The sequence below is a fragment of the Nicotiana tabacum genome, chromosome 11 (genome assembly GCF_000715075.1).
Source record: "Nicotiana tabacum cultivar K326 chromosome 11, ASM71507v2, whole genome shotgun sequence".
NCBI classification, from domain to species: domain Eukaryota; kingdom Viridiplantae; phylum Streptophyta; class Magnoliopsida; order Solanales; family Solanaceae; genus Nicotiana; species Nicotiana tabacum.
The window spans coordinates 41,787,007-41,799,161 of NC_134090.1; the positions used below are offsets into that span (position 1 = coordinate 41,787,007).

The 12,155-nt window shown below is 36.6% G+C and overlaps 1 long non-coding RNA gene across 1 annotated transcript; it reads left to right on the forward strand.

Moving 5' to 3' along the window:
* The first annotated feature begins 5,253 nt into the window (after positions 1–5,253).
* Positions 5,254–9,337, forward strand: LOC142166265 (uncharacterized). Its single transcript, XR_012696527.1, has 2 exons — positions 5,254–5,938; positions 9,076–9,337. It is a non-coding gene; the product is annotated as an uncharacterized LOC142166265 (long non-coding RNA).
* Positions 9,338–12,155: the final 2,818 nt, after the last annotated feature.

Below are 12,155 nucleotides of genomic sequence, written 5' to 3' on the forward strand. Positions count from 1 at the left end.
AATTTCGGGAGATTCCCTGTACTGCATATTTACTTTGGGACTACGGAACGGTATTATGGGAGAATCTCCTGCACTGCATATTTACTTTGGGACTACGAAATGATATTCCGAGAGATCCCCCTGCACATTTACATTTGGGACTACGAGACGATATCTCGGGAGATCCTCTGTTGTTATCTTTGTGTACTGAGTTGTTACCTTCTGTGATTTCATTCTTATTAAATTTCAGTCTTTATTTTACTGCGATATTTCATTTTGCCTTGCTTTATTTTATATATATACACCAATAGGGCCAAATTTGACTCGTCACTACTCGGTCTAGATTAGGCTTGGCACTTACTAGGTACCGTTGTGGTGTACTCATTCCCTTCCTTGCACATATTTTTCGTGTGCAGATCCAGATAATACTTTTCAGTTGCATTATCAGTGAGGCGAGATAGCTGTAGAGACTTTAAGGTATATCTGTCGCGTCTGCAGACCTCGGAGTCCCTCTCTACTCTTTCCCATGTCAAAAACATCTTCTATTTTCTTTTTGTTAGACTCTGGAGTATAGAAGTACTGTTTTCTTTCTATAGTTTGTGACTTATGATATTCCGGGTTTTGGGAGAGTTTATGTACATTCCGAGAGTAATTATTGTATATGCCGAGCGGCATCTTAATTTCTTATTTAAATTTTACCTGTTAATTGTTAGCTTTTATGTTTTTATTTTTTCCGCAAATGTTAGGCTTACCTAGTCGTAGAGACTAGGTGCCGTTATGACGGTTCACGGAGGAAGAACTTGGGTCGTGACAATTTAGGATAAGAAAAATCAAGATCCGTAACCCCACAATTATCCATACAATTAATGAAATCCAAGCTTCTATGAACTCTGTGAGGGTTCCCTTTTAGCTTTTCCTCCGGATCAATAATAACATTGAAATCTCCCCCAGTACACCATGGGCCATCAATGATAAGGCTATCCTCCACCAAACTATCCCACAGATCTTTTCTCTCAAGTACAATGCATTTTGCATAGACATCTATGATGTAGGTGCTATGGTTACTAATGCCGTCATCAAACTTGATGATAATATGTTGTTCATCCTCTGCAATAATATGGTTGCCATTGTTGTTCCAAAATACCAAATTTGCCATTGCATCTATGTTGGAAACGAAGGAATTTTTTGTAACCCCCAAGCTTTTCTTTACCAATGAAAGGCTCAAATATAGCTACAAATTGAACCTTGTTAATGTTGTATAAGTTTTTTAGCTTGTGAATGGATTTTTTGGTTCTCACTGCCCTAATATCCCAAAAAAATGTGCCAATCATTAGTACTTGTAGGGGAGGTGTTCTGTATATGATTTCTTCTATTTGAAGGATCGTTCTTGTCCTTGTGTCTTCTTTTGGATCCTCTGGTGTGACTTCTTCCTCTTGTCATGGGAGAGCAGTTTCTTAAATCTGTGTTATCTTAAACATTTTTTTCAACATTGTCTTTGGCTTTCTGTTGGTTGTGGGACTAATTTGTAATAAGTGTTCTTCAATAGGATCTTTAGATTTTCTAGAGTTCTCCGTAGTGGGGTTTAAACTGGTTGCAATCAAATCAACTATCAATTGAATCCCCGGATGTTTGATAATATCTGAAGGGAGGCTAGAGGAGCTGCAACTATCAGCAGTAGGATCCACCTGATGCACCTGGTTAGCTATGTTACTAGTACTTTTGTCTTCTGTATTACCTTTTTCTTCAGTAATAACCATTGCTACTTCGTTTGACATTATCATCCTATCTTTTTCAATGGTATCTTCCTTAGTCGTTGAGAGTTATAGTTGTTGTTGAGCCGAAGTGTTGAGTAATCCCTGCATCTGAAGATTTTCTTCCACAGTTGCAAGAGAGTGTACATTTTGAGTAGAAATGAAACTCTTGGTCTGCTGTTTTCTGTGACTTTCTTGCGAGATCACTGGTTTGAATATTACTTTGCTCTTCTTTTTTGGCATTATTTTGACTTAGATATTCTTCTTCTACTTTTTTTCTTCAATTTGTTTTCTTCAGTGGGATCTACTTTGTGAGCAGTGGTGTTATTTGCTTGGAGATGATTAGCATATGTAACCTGGTGGTTGTCATTATCATTGGTGGCTTTAGTTTCCTTGTCTATAATGGTCGGGGTCCTTTCCTCTTGATCCAATTATTTTTACTTGGGATTGAGTTTGTTCCCTTTAATCACTTTTCCTAAGTTATCCATTCCAGATGTTTCGGCTATCGCTGAAGTTCCTGCATTGTCATTCTCTACTTTCCTATTAGTTTCAAGGATGGCTTTCTTTTCCAAAAATCTGGTGTTCATCATGTTGTGTCCCAACTTCTTACTATGTTTACAATATTTTGGAACACCTTCATATTCCAGCTTTTGGGTAAAACCTTGGAGAGGAGACTCCTCATCCTCTGACCCAACCCAAACAGATTCAAGTTGAGGTTTAAGGAGGTCAATTTCGACTCCGGCTTTGGCCCTTGGTCTAGTTTTTCCACTAATCCCAACATCCAAAGTCAGTGGTGTACCAATAGAACTTAAAATTTGTTTCACATAGTTCCATGAATGCATATTAAATGGAAGGCCAGGGAGGAGAACCCATATCGGAAATATTTCTTTGATTGATTTAATTGCCATATTAGCATATCCCATATTTTGATTTTTTTTTAATCTGATGAATACTTGGCCAATTTTAAAAATGTCCCGACCCTACGGAACCCAAAACCCATCAATAGAAGTTAAAGAAATTTTATTAGTAATTGACAATCTTTTCATGATGTGTAAACAATGTAACTATGCAAAGTCAAGTACAAATTTGTGAAGGATTTTCATGCGAATAATCTTTTGATGTGTTGTCTGAGGATATTCAGAGGGAAGTATTTTATTTTTAAGATTATAGAAAGGTCCATATTCCTAATGCTACTGGTTCATGAAAAACCGAAAAATCGAACTAAATTGTAAAAAATAACTAATATTGTCTTGATTTGATTTGGTTTTGATTTTTAATTTTAGAAAATGATAATTTTTGGTTTGTTTATGGTTTTACCCAAAAAAAATAACAAAAAAATCAAATGAAATTAACTATATAATTACCCATTTAAAATGTTTTATATATGTGTGTGTGTATAATTTTTCATAAAATTTTATAGTTTTTACGGCAACGGGCCAAATATATTCCTTTACTTTCAAAAATTATTTAAATTTATCTTCCGTTATACTATTGGGATATTTATAAGATATGGTGCCTCGTAGTGAATCTTGTTGTGAATCATATGTTAGAACGACTTGATTACTTGAGTTGTCACTGGTTTTCCCTAATTGATTTCATTCATATTGTTCCGATTGCTTTCCCATTTTATAACCTATTTATTTCTTGTTTCCATTTGTTGTTTCCACTATTTCGTTGTTAGCTTTATATTGATGTTCTTTCCACTATTAGCTTTAAATTTATATGCTTATACAGGTTATTGTCTAGTGGTTGTCTTGACTCACCTCGTCATTAATCCACCGGGTTTAGTCTTGATACTTACTGGGTACTACTAAGGTGTACTCATGTTAAGCTTCTATACATTTTTGTGCAAATCCAGGTACTTCGGATCGTGTGGATTTTGAGAGTGATGCTTATGCGGTTGGAGACTTCAAAGTATTTTTGCTTGATGTTCGCATGCCTCGGAGTTACCCTCTGGCCTCTAATATCATTGTTCCTACTGTTTACATTCAATTCAAAACAAAATTGTATTTAGAGATTCTAGGGTATTTCAGTAGAGTTTATGACTTTGTACTATCAGTTTTGGGGATTGTATAACTATTGATCGGTTTTAGTTATGTTATCTCATTTATAAGTTTAATTTTATATATTTCTGTTAGATCTTTTTATGTGTTAGGCTTACCTAATTTTAAAAATTAAGTGCAATCATGATTCTTAAGGTAGAATTTTGGGGTCAGTGACAACATTTTTCCTTTTTCCTATTTTCGGCTCATGCCTAGTGTCTTGGCATGTTAAATTTGAATTTTGTAATTTCCTTTTAACATTTTATGCTTCTAATTTTGTCAAGTTAATGTAGGAGACCAGAGTATTGAAACTAGTATTCATCTCCCTACGTGAGTTTTTTGTCCTATTTTATGTTGTTATTTTCCGAACTAATTTGTTTTAGAGGGTGAAAGTTTGTGCAATTGTTGCTATGTAAATATTGTAAATACTTCTTGTTATGTGACAAGATATCTCATTTTGCTCAGTTGCATATAAAATATCGCACCAGTGAACTAAAAAATTTATGTCCGCAAAGTAAGACGGATAATTTATCTACGACACCATTTGTTTCTCTGTGCATGCTTGACTTTAGTGGAGTCAGTTATAAGCAATAACATTACAATGGTTAAACTAACACGTAACTGTTTAATATTGCTACGTAAATACGTATTTGCTTATTTTCAACATCAGTATTTTTAAGAAAACAGGTAATTAACTGGTAGTTTATAATAAAATGAAAGAATTACAAGAAAATACACATGACTTCACCCCATAACAAAAAATTGTCCATGTTTTTAAGTTTTACCCGACCTAGTCTATATTGTACATATTTTGAGAGCACTAGCAAGTTCAAAATATGTGTTCTTACAACCATTGCTTCTAAAAGTTATGGAGTTTGTAGACATGTAATTTTTTACCCTCCCCGAGATTTTACCTTTTTTAGCGTTTAAATATTTAATTTAGGTCTAATATCACTATTTTAACTAGTTTTGACTCTTTTACTTTATTTTATCACAAAAAAATTACAAAAAATAGTTTCATTTTTCTCTATTTAATTAAGGTATTAGGTATTTTTAGGAAAATATTATTTTAACCCATTTTTATTTTAATATAATCCCGAAAATACCAAAATAGTTTCATGTTATGATATGGTTTATTTTAATTAATTGGAATTAATTTTGCATTCAATAGCATATTTTTAAAATATTTTTAGAAGGAAAAGGTTTAAGTTTTATTTATTTATGGATTTAAAGAGTTGAAACCCCAATTTGTAGGCCCAATTCCGGCTCCCCCTTGGCCCACTTAATCCCCAAAGACCCACACCTCTTCACACTTCTCACCAACCCAGCAGCCCATGATCCACGCCAACCGGACCGGACCCGCTCCATTTTCCCCTCTAATCTTGGTCATCCATTCACTTTGATCCAACAACCCTTATTCCTCCCCACCATAATATAAAAACCAAATATTTCTCTAACCCTAAACCTAAAACACCCCTAGCCAAACGACGCCCCCTCCATCTCCCACCTGTGTTGCCGCTACAACACTCCCAGATCCACCGAAAAATCCCTTCCACGTCATCATTGGTCCCCTATGGTCCCCCTTTCCCTTTGTTTCATCTTCCACGTAGCAAAATTCCAACGAATCTCATCATTATTGACGTGTTTTCTTGCTCTCTAAGTTGGAATCGAATAAATAGAGGCCGTAGATTGAATCACTGTCAATCTAGACCCTCCATTTGTTCGATTTCTAACAATAAAAGAGAGAAATCAGAGAAAAATCGGGGGTCTTCGAAAAAAATCGAAATTGGGAGAAGAGGGTTCTAGTGTTCTTGAGGATTCTTCTCATTTTCCATTTTTCGTTAAAAAGAGTAATACAATCAAAAGTAATTGGAATATTTTGGTTAGAGTTCTGTTTTTCCATTTCAAAAATCAGAAAACAAAAAAAATATATTTAGTTGAGTTGTTCTTTTATTTTCGGCTTTCTTCCTCCAATTTTGGATTCCACTTTTTCGATTTTGCTGTTCAAATATGGAGATTGATTGAGCTGAAATCGTTCGCCATTTGAGTTTGCTTGAGGTTGGAGTCGTGTTTGTCATTTGAGTGCTGGTCCCGTCGTTCGATTTTGCTTGCTGTTTCTCGTCAGATTTTCTTTCGATTCGAGGAGTGTGTATTTCAGCTTAACAGGTTCACTTCTTTTTCTTTCTTTTGTTTCTGTTGTGAATCGTGTTTCTCTTTGGCGAGGATCAGTCAATTAGTTTGTTCTCGCTTAAATCTTTTCTGCTGCTTCTTCTAGTCAAAATGAGCTTGAAAGTGTGTGCTGGTTTGCAATTTTATATTGCTATGGTGTTGTATTCGTGTTGAACGTTTGAAGTTAATTCACGAAGAAAATAGCAGCTTGTTGGTGTAAGGTTTCTTTTCAGTTTGAACTCTAAAATGGGTGGAAGTTTTGTTGGTGTCCCAGGTTTTGAACTAAGATGGAATCATTCAAATAGCGTAAAAATCGATTTGTCACTGTTTGATCCATTAGCCTACATAAAAAAAAATCAGCATGTTTTAAGTTTTCTTTAGTCTGAGTCAGTGGCTCTAGTTCTTCTCATGAGTTTTTCCATAGTCCCTTGACTAGAGTAGTTCGTGAATTTCTTGTGAGTTCTACTACCCATTTGGACCCAATTTTAGAATTTTTTCTTAAAGATTATTTGGTCGGCTAATTCATCTGTTTTGAAGCATTTAGTTCTAAATTTTCTTTGTATCCTAATCTCATCTTTTGCAAGTCTCATACAGTAACAATCTCTAGGAAAATGTCATAGTGATCTTTTTAAGACCTCCACACCTTAAATGGCTCATGAACGTCTAATGCACTTTGTCTCTTTCTTTCCCCATTATGTGTTAGATGGTTAAATATGTCTAGATATTTATTACTGTTTTAATTGAAAATTTCACAAAGGAATTGGAGTGGTAGAAGTAAGAAGATGTTTGAACAGCACTTTCCGATGAGTTGGATTCACATTTCTTATTTTGCTGTTATTCTAGTTCTCTTAACTCTATCTCCTTAAATGATTTGGATCTTTGCCTGCTAGACATTCTTCGGCTGATTAAATGTTTGGATAGGGAATTGTTATTTTTTTGAATGATTGTTAGATCGTAGGAGTTGGAGTGTCCTGCCTACCAGATAATTAATATTTTCTCACGTCCTTTAGGAATCGGATTTAGCCAAATGCTTGAAATAAGAAGTTAAAGGAAAATGAGCGTGATTTAGATTTTGCTTTTACTTAGTTTTCTTTATTTATTTTGCTATATTGACCGCTAGTAGCATGTTTAGGCCGATAAAATTTGGGTAGGCAAGCCTTAGGATTTTGGTAGTTTTGAGGCGAGAAGTCGTTCCCTTAGTTAAATTTATCTGGGGAATGCCCCAAAAGATTTGTATTTATTTTATCCGGGGTATGCCCCGAGATATTTGTATTTGGAGGTTGAGAGCAAAACTCGTAGTACTTTTATTCTTGGTTTATCTTATTAGGCGGGGACGACCTCGAGCCTCTTTTTGATTGTCTATTTTCTCTTTGTGTGTTTTTACCTCAATTAGAATATCTTTTAAAGCCAACTAGATCGAGTATGCAACCGTACTAATTACGGGACTTGGGGAGTGTCTAACACTTTCTCCTCGAGTCAAATGAACCCCCTTTCCCGAATCTCTAGTGCAGACTTAGTTTTTGGAGTCCAAAGTATTTTAAAAGGAAAAATTATTTTTAAAAACGATGACCTGGCACACCAAAACCAATGTCAGGTGGCGACTCTGTAAAATCCTTTTGAACACAATTTTTTTGTCACTTTTCAAATTTGAAAACCCTTTTGATCTTTACAATCTCTTTTATATATTTTAAGAGGGTTAGTGAGGTGAAAGAAAGGGGTGTGACATCTCTGGCGACTCTGCTGGGGAGTTGCAGGTTCGAGCTAGTACTTGAACTTGTTGGCTTTTTAGGATGTTCGGTTGAGATTTTTATGTGTTTTGTTTGCTTTATTTGATTTTTATTTTTGTTTATGTCGTTTTATTATTTGCTAGTTGCTTATATGTTTACAATTTTTCTTTTATGTGTTACTGCTTTATAAATTGTCATCATTTGCATAACCCCGGGTCTTCTTTCTACAACAAGTCTTCCGGAGTACATTTGAGCGTACACGGCCTTTTTGAGTCACCCGTGTCTTTAGGGGGGTGGCGTGGGAGCGTGGAGTGGGCGGATAGCTAGAGCAGTCGTCATCGACCGCGTGCCGCCCCGAATTGCCTTGTCTAGTGAATCCCAACAGTAGGTCAGCCTATAGGTCATGCTTATGTGCATCATATCATTTAAACCTAGCAGGGTTCGGTCTTAGGCACCGCGTCCCGTTGTAGGAGGCCTATCCAAATTATGTCAAAATGGGCTTATGGTCCAAAAAGACATTTAATCATCCCTATGTGCTACATGCTGCATCTCTTTAGGGGTGAAATTGTCATCTGGCGGACCAAGGATATTTGAGGGTGAAATATAAAATGAAGCAAGTAGGGCCTAGTTATATTTTTCTTTCACAACTTTTTCAAGAAAAGACGAAAAAAATTGAAAATGAAAAATCCAAAAAGATTTTGCACTTCCCATCATTTTCCAAAAATTCCAAAAACTAGAGAAAAAGAAAATCCAAATATGTTTTTGCATTTTTCATCATTTTTCAAAAAGACAAAAATATAGTTTTTCCAAATTAGTTGCATTTTTTTAAAAGCTTTCTCCCATGTCCAATCTTCCCGAAATACACGAACCTGATTCTCGTCTTTCAGGGTGGGATACGTAGGCAACCCACTTAGGGTCCGGTCTTCCTAGTGAGTCTTAGGTTCTTGGCTTCGCGGGGTCTTAGCCAAATCTTGCATGTCTAGCCACTTTTAGTCACATTGGTCATTCTTGCAAAATGGGGTATTTTCGCAAAAGTGGTTCAATTACCCATGTCTTAGGATCTTAAGTCCACAGCTAGGTGTCATATTACTTTAAGGTCCGTCCTTATTAAGTTTGCATCTTTAGCAACTTCTGTCCATATCGGTCGTTTCTGCAAAATGGGGTATTTTCGCAAATTAATTTTGGGCCATGATATTGGGAGTTTAAATCCATAAAATCCCTAGTGAGGCATTTTCCATGTCTTTGAGGTCATCTTTGTTGAGTTTGCGCTAATAGCCACATTTTAGCTACGTAGGTCATTTTGCAAAATAGCCTTAATCATGCCTTGCATGTGTCCAATAGAAGGTGTCGTGGCTTCACATGTGTCTTGAGTCACTAACTCTATTTGATCTTATTTTTCCCATTCAGGTATGGATCAATTTGCTAGAGTTTGAGCATGACAAATACCCCAGGACCATTCTAGTCAAGACCATTGCATGCACGAGCTGCTTGAGGAAACTTTTTATTTTTAGTCTATTTTATGTTGTCTTTTAATTATTAGTCTTGTACAGTAGTATCGAGTCTGTCAGTCTAGTTAAGATTTTCGAGTCTTTTGTTATAGTACTTCATGTTTTGTATTTGAAAAACAAAAAAAAAGTTATAAATGGAAAATTCAAAAAGATTTGTTTTAGTTTATTTTGTCCATTATTTTTCAGAACTACGCTTGATCTGATTCATGAGGGACATAATACGTAGGCAACCTACATAGGATTCGATCGAATCATTATTAAAAAAAAGAAAGGTTGTGGGATGTGAGAAATGAGAGGAAAGAAAAGAGTATTTATCAGAAAGAAGAAAGAGGAAGAAAAATGAGCAAGCCAAGAAGTGCTAGAAAAGAAAGAAAAGAGAAGATTGAAATGAACAAAATTAAGATGATGCCAAATGACCTTGTGACCCTCGAAGTCATTCTAGAACCGTTAATTGTTGCTAGGGGCATTGCACGCAATGTGATATTTATATCTGATAAATGTCCTAACACTAACATGTTGGCTTTGTTTTGCTCCTCTTTGTTACCTTCATTGTTATCATAACAGAGGGTGGTTAGTTTGTGGCATTTTGGCGGTTCAACCACACAATACAAGGTCAAAGAGCAAGGTAACCATGGCTAGCAAAGACTTGGACATAGGAGTTGTAGACCCATCAAGGGAGATTGTTGAATCAGAATCGGAACTGAAAGAAGAGGTCCGAAGGTTGAAACATCAGATGGCGGAAATGTATCAGGCCTGGATTAAGGGACACCCTCCACCTTCATTCCCTATCAATTATGCAGAAAACCCTGCTTCTGTCCCACCACTCTCACAAGCCCAGATGTCAAGTACCATTGATCTTTCCTCGCAACACGCACCAGGCTTCATCCCTTACCACTCCTACCCCGGCACTTCGGCCCAAATTTTTCATGCTCCACCAGCCAAAACAACCTCATACCCTGCTCCGACATCTGATCCTATTCTTGCAACCCTTCCACAAGCTACTCTTCCTCGATTCTCTAGCGAGACTGTATTCAAAGTCCCCGATGCCCAAGGAAAGAGACCCAAGGAAGGCTTTAGGGAGTTTTGGTTCAGATATAACGAACAAGTTGTTGGGATCAGTCCTCCGATTGATAGAAAAGATGTTGTCGAGCCCAGCCAACGACAGGATCCAGTGGGCGTTCCTACTAAACGCTTTTAGCCTCAATACCGACCCTATGAATATCCTCGTACTCCAAATAATCCTCCCCAATGCTACTTTCCTCCACAAAATCCCCAAAGTCATACCTCACCTCCTCAGTACTCTATCCACAATGCACCATCATATGCTCCACACCCACAAAACCCGCAACGGCTTGCACCGCCTCCACAAATGTCTTACCCACCTCTATGAGCGTATCAAACTCCTACCCGAAAGAGGTTCCAACCAAGGCCGAAGTACAAAATGAGAAGGCAACAGCAAAGAGAAAAATCTTTCACTCATATTGGAGAGTCATATGCCAGTTTGTTCCAAAGGCTGAGCCAATTGAACATGTTGAAGCCGATTCAGATAAAAATGCTTAAATGCATTCCAAAGAGTTTTGATTTTTCTCAAAGGTGTGCATATTGCTCTAATGCCCCGGGGCACAACATAGAAAAGGGTTGGCATCTGAAAAGAGCAGTCCATAAGCTTATTGATGCAGGTGACATTACCGTACAAAATCCAAATACAACAAATACTAGCTAAAGTCCATTGCCTGTTCATAATGAGACGCATGTGGTGGGCATGATTTGTGTGGAAAAGGGATGTGAGAACTCTTCTGAATCCCTTGGGGGTCCACCTACCGCAAAGTTATCAGCGTTATCAATCTCGATTCCAGAGGTTGATCTTAAGAATTAGTTGGCAAAAGGGACACAAAAGCTATTTGCTAAGGTTAACGTGATGGAGATTTGTGGAGGTACTGGTAATATTGACGTGGAACTCAGTGGCTTATATGTCAAGTTTGGTAATTGGAAACACACTCCTTTATTGGCCAGCCAAGAAAGAGTTTTGGTAGTTTATTTTGTTGTCGTTTTTGTTGTCCGGGTTATTTCAGAGTTGTAATCCGGACATTTTCTTGTTGGCTCAAACCCTTCTGCTTCTTATTTTCCTAGTTCGTTTAGTGGTAGTAACTTGTCTAGTGTTATCTAGGATTGTTCCAGGGTTGTAATCCATGTCTATTTTGCTTGTTTTATTCAAACCCTTTCCACCATCTGTCTAATGCAATCTCATGTTTTCTATTAGTTCTGGTCAGTTTTTATTTAGGTTACTTTTCCTTTTATAGTGCTTTTCATCCTGATTCTAGTGACATGACATGCACACATAATTCTCAGGCTGGTCTTGAAAGTTAGTTTAATCATGAAACAATGACACATTTTTGAACATGATAAAATGAGGCATTTGAGGAAACAAGTAAAGATTCACGCATTCTGAGGTAACCTGAAGCTTGAACTGAGTGAAACTGAGGCAGTTAGTTTGGGAAATCAAGAGGTTAATAAGAGCATACAACAAGGAAATGTCTCAAAGCAGTTTGAGGTAAATCAGTCATTGCTGCAATGCATTCTTCCACATCAAGATAAGGTTGAGTCAATCTGCTTCGAACTGGCAAGGTTCATTCATCGAGATAAATGTATTGCCCATTGGCACTTTTGTTTGTGTTGATTCTATCAATAGATACCATGTATGATTTCTTTGCTTATCTTCAATTGCATGTTTGTACTTGGCATTTTGAAAGTTTGGTATGACGAAGGCATTTTCTTATGCTACCTAAACACTTTTATTTTTTGCTACTCCTTTGAGCCTTAATTTATTTTATTTCATACCCCCCTTTTGGAATCAGAAGCAGAGTTGGGAACTAGAAAAGAAAAGAAAAAAAGAAAAAGGAGAAAAGGAAAGAAAAACAAAGAGAAAAGAAAACAAAGGGAAAGAAAGAAAAGGAAAAAAAACAACAAAATAGTCCAACT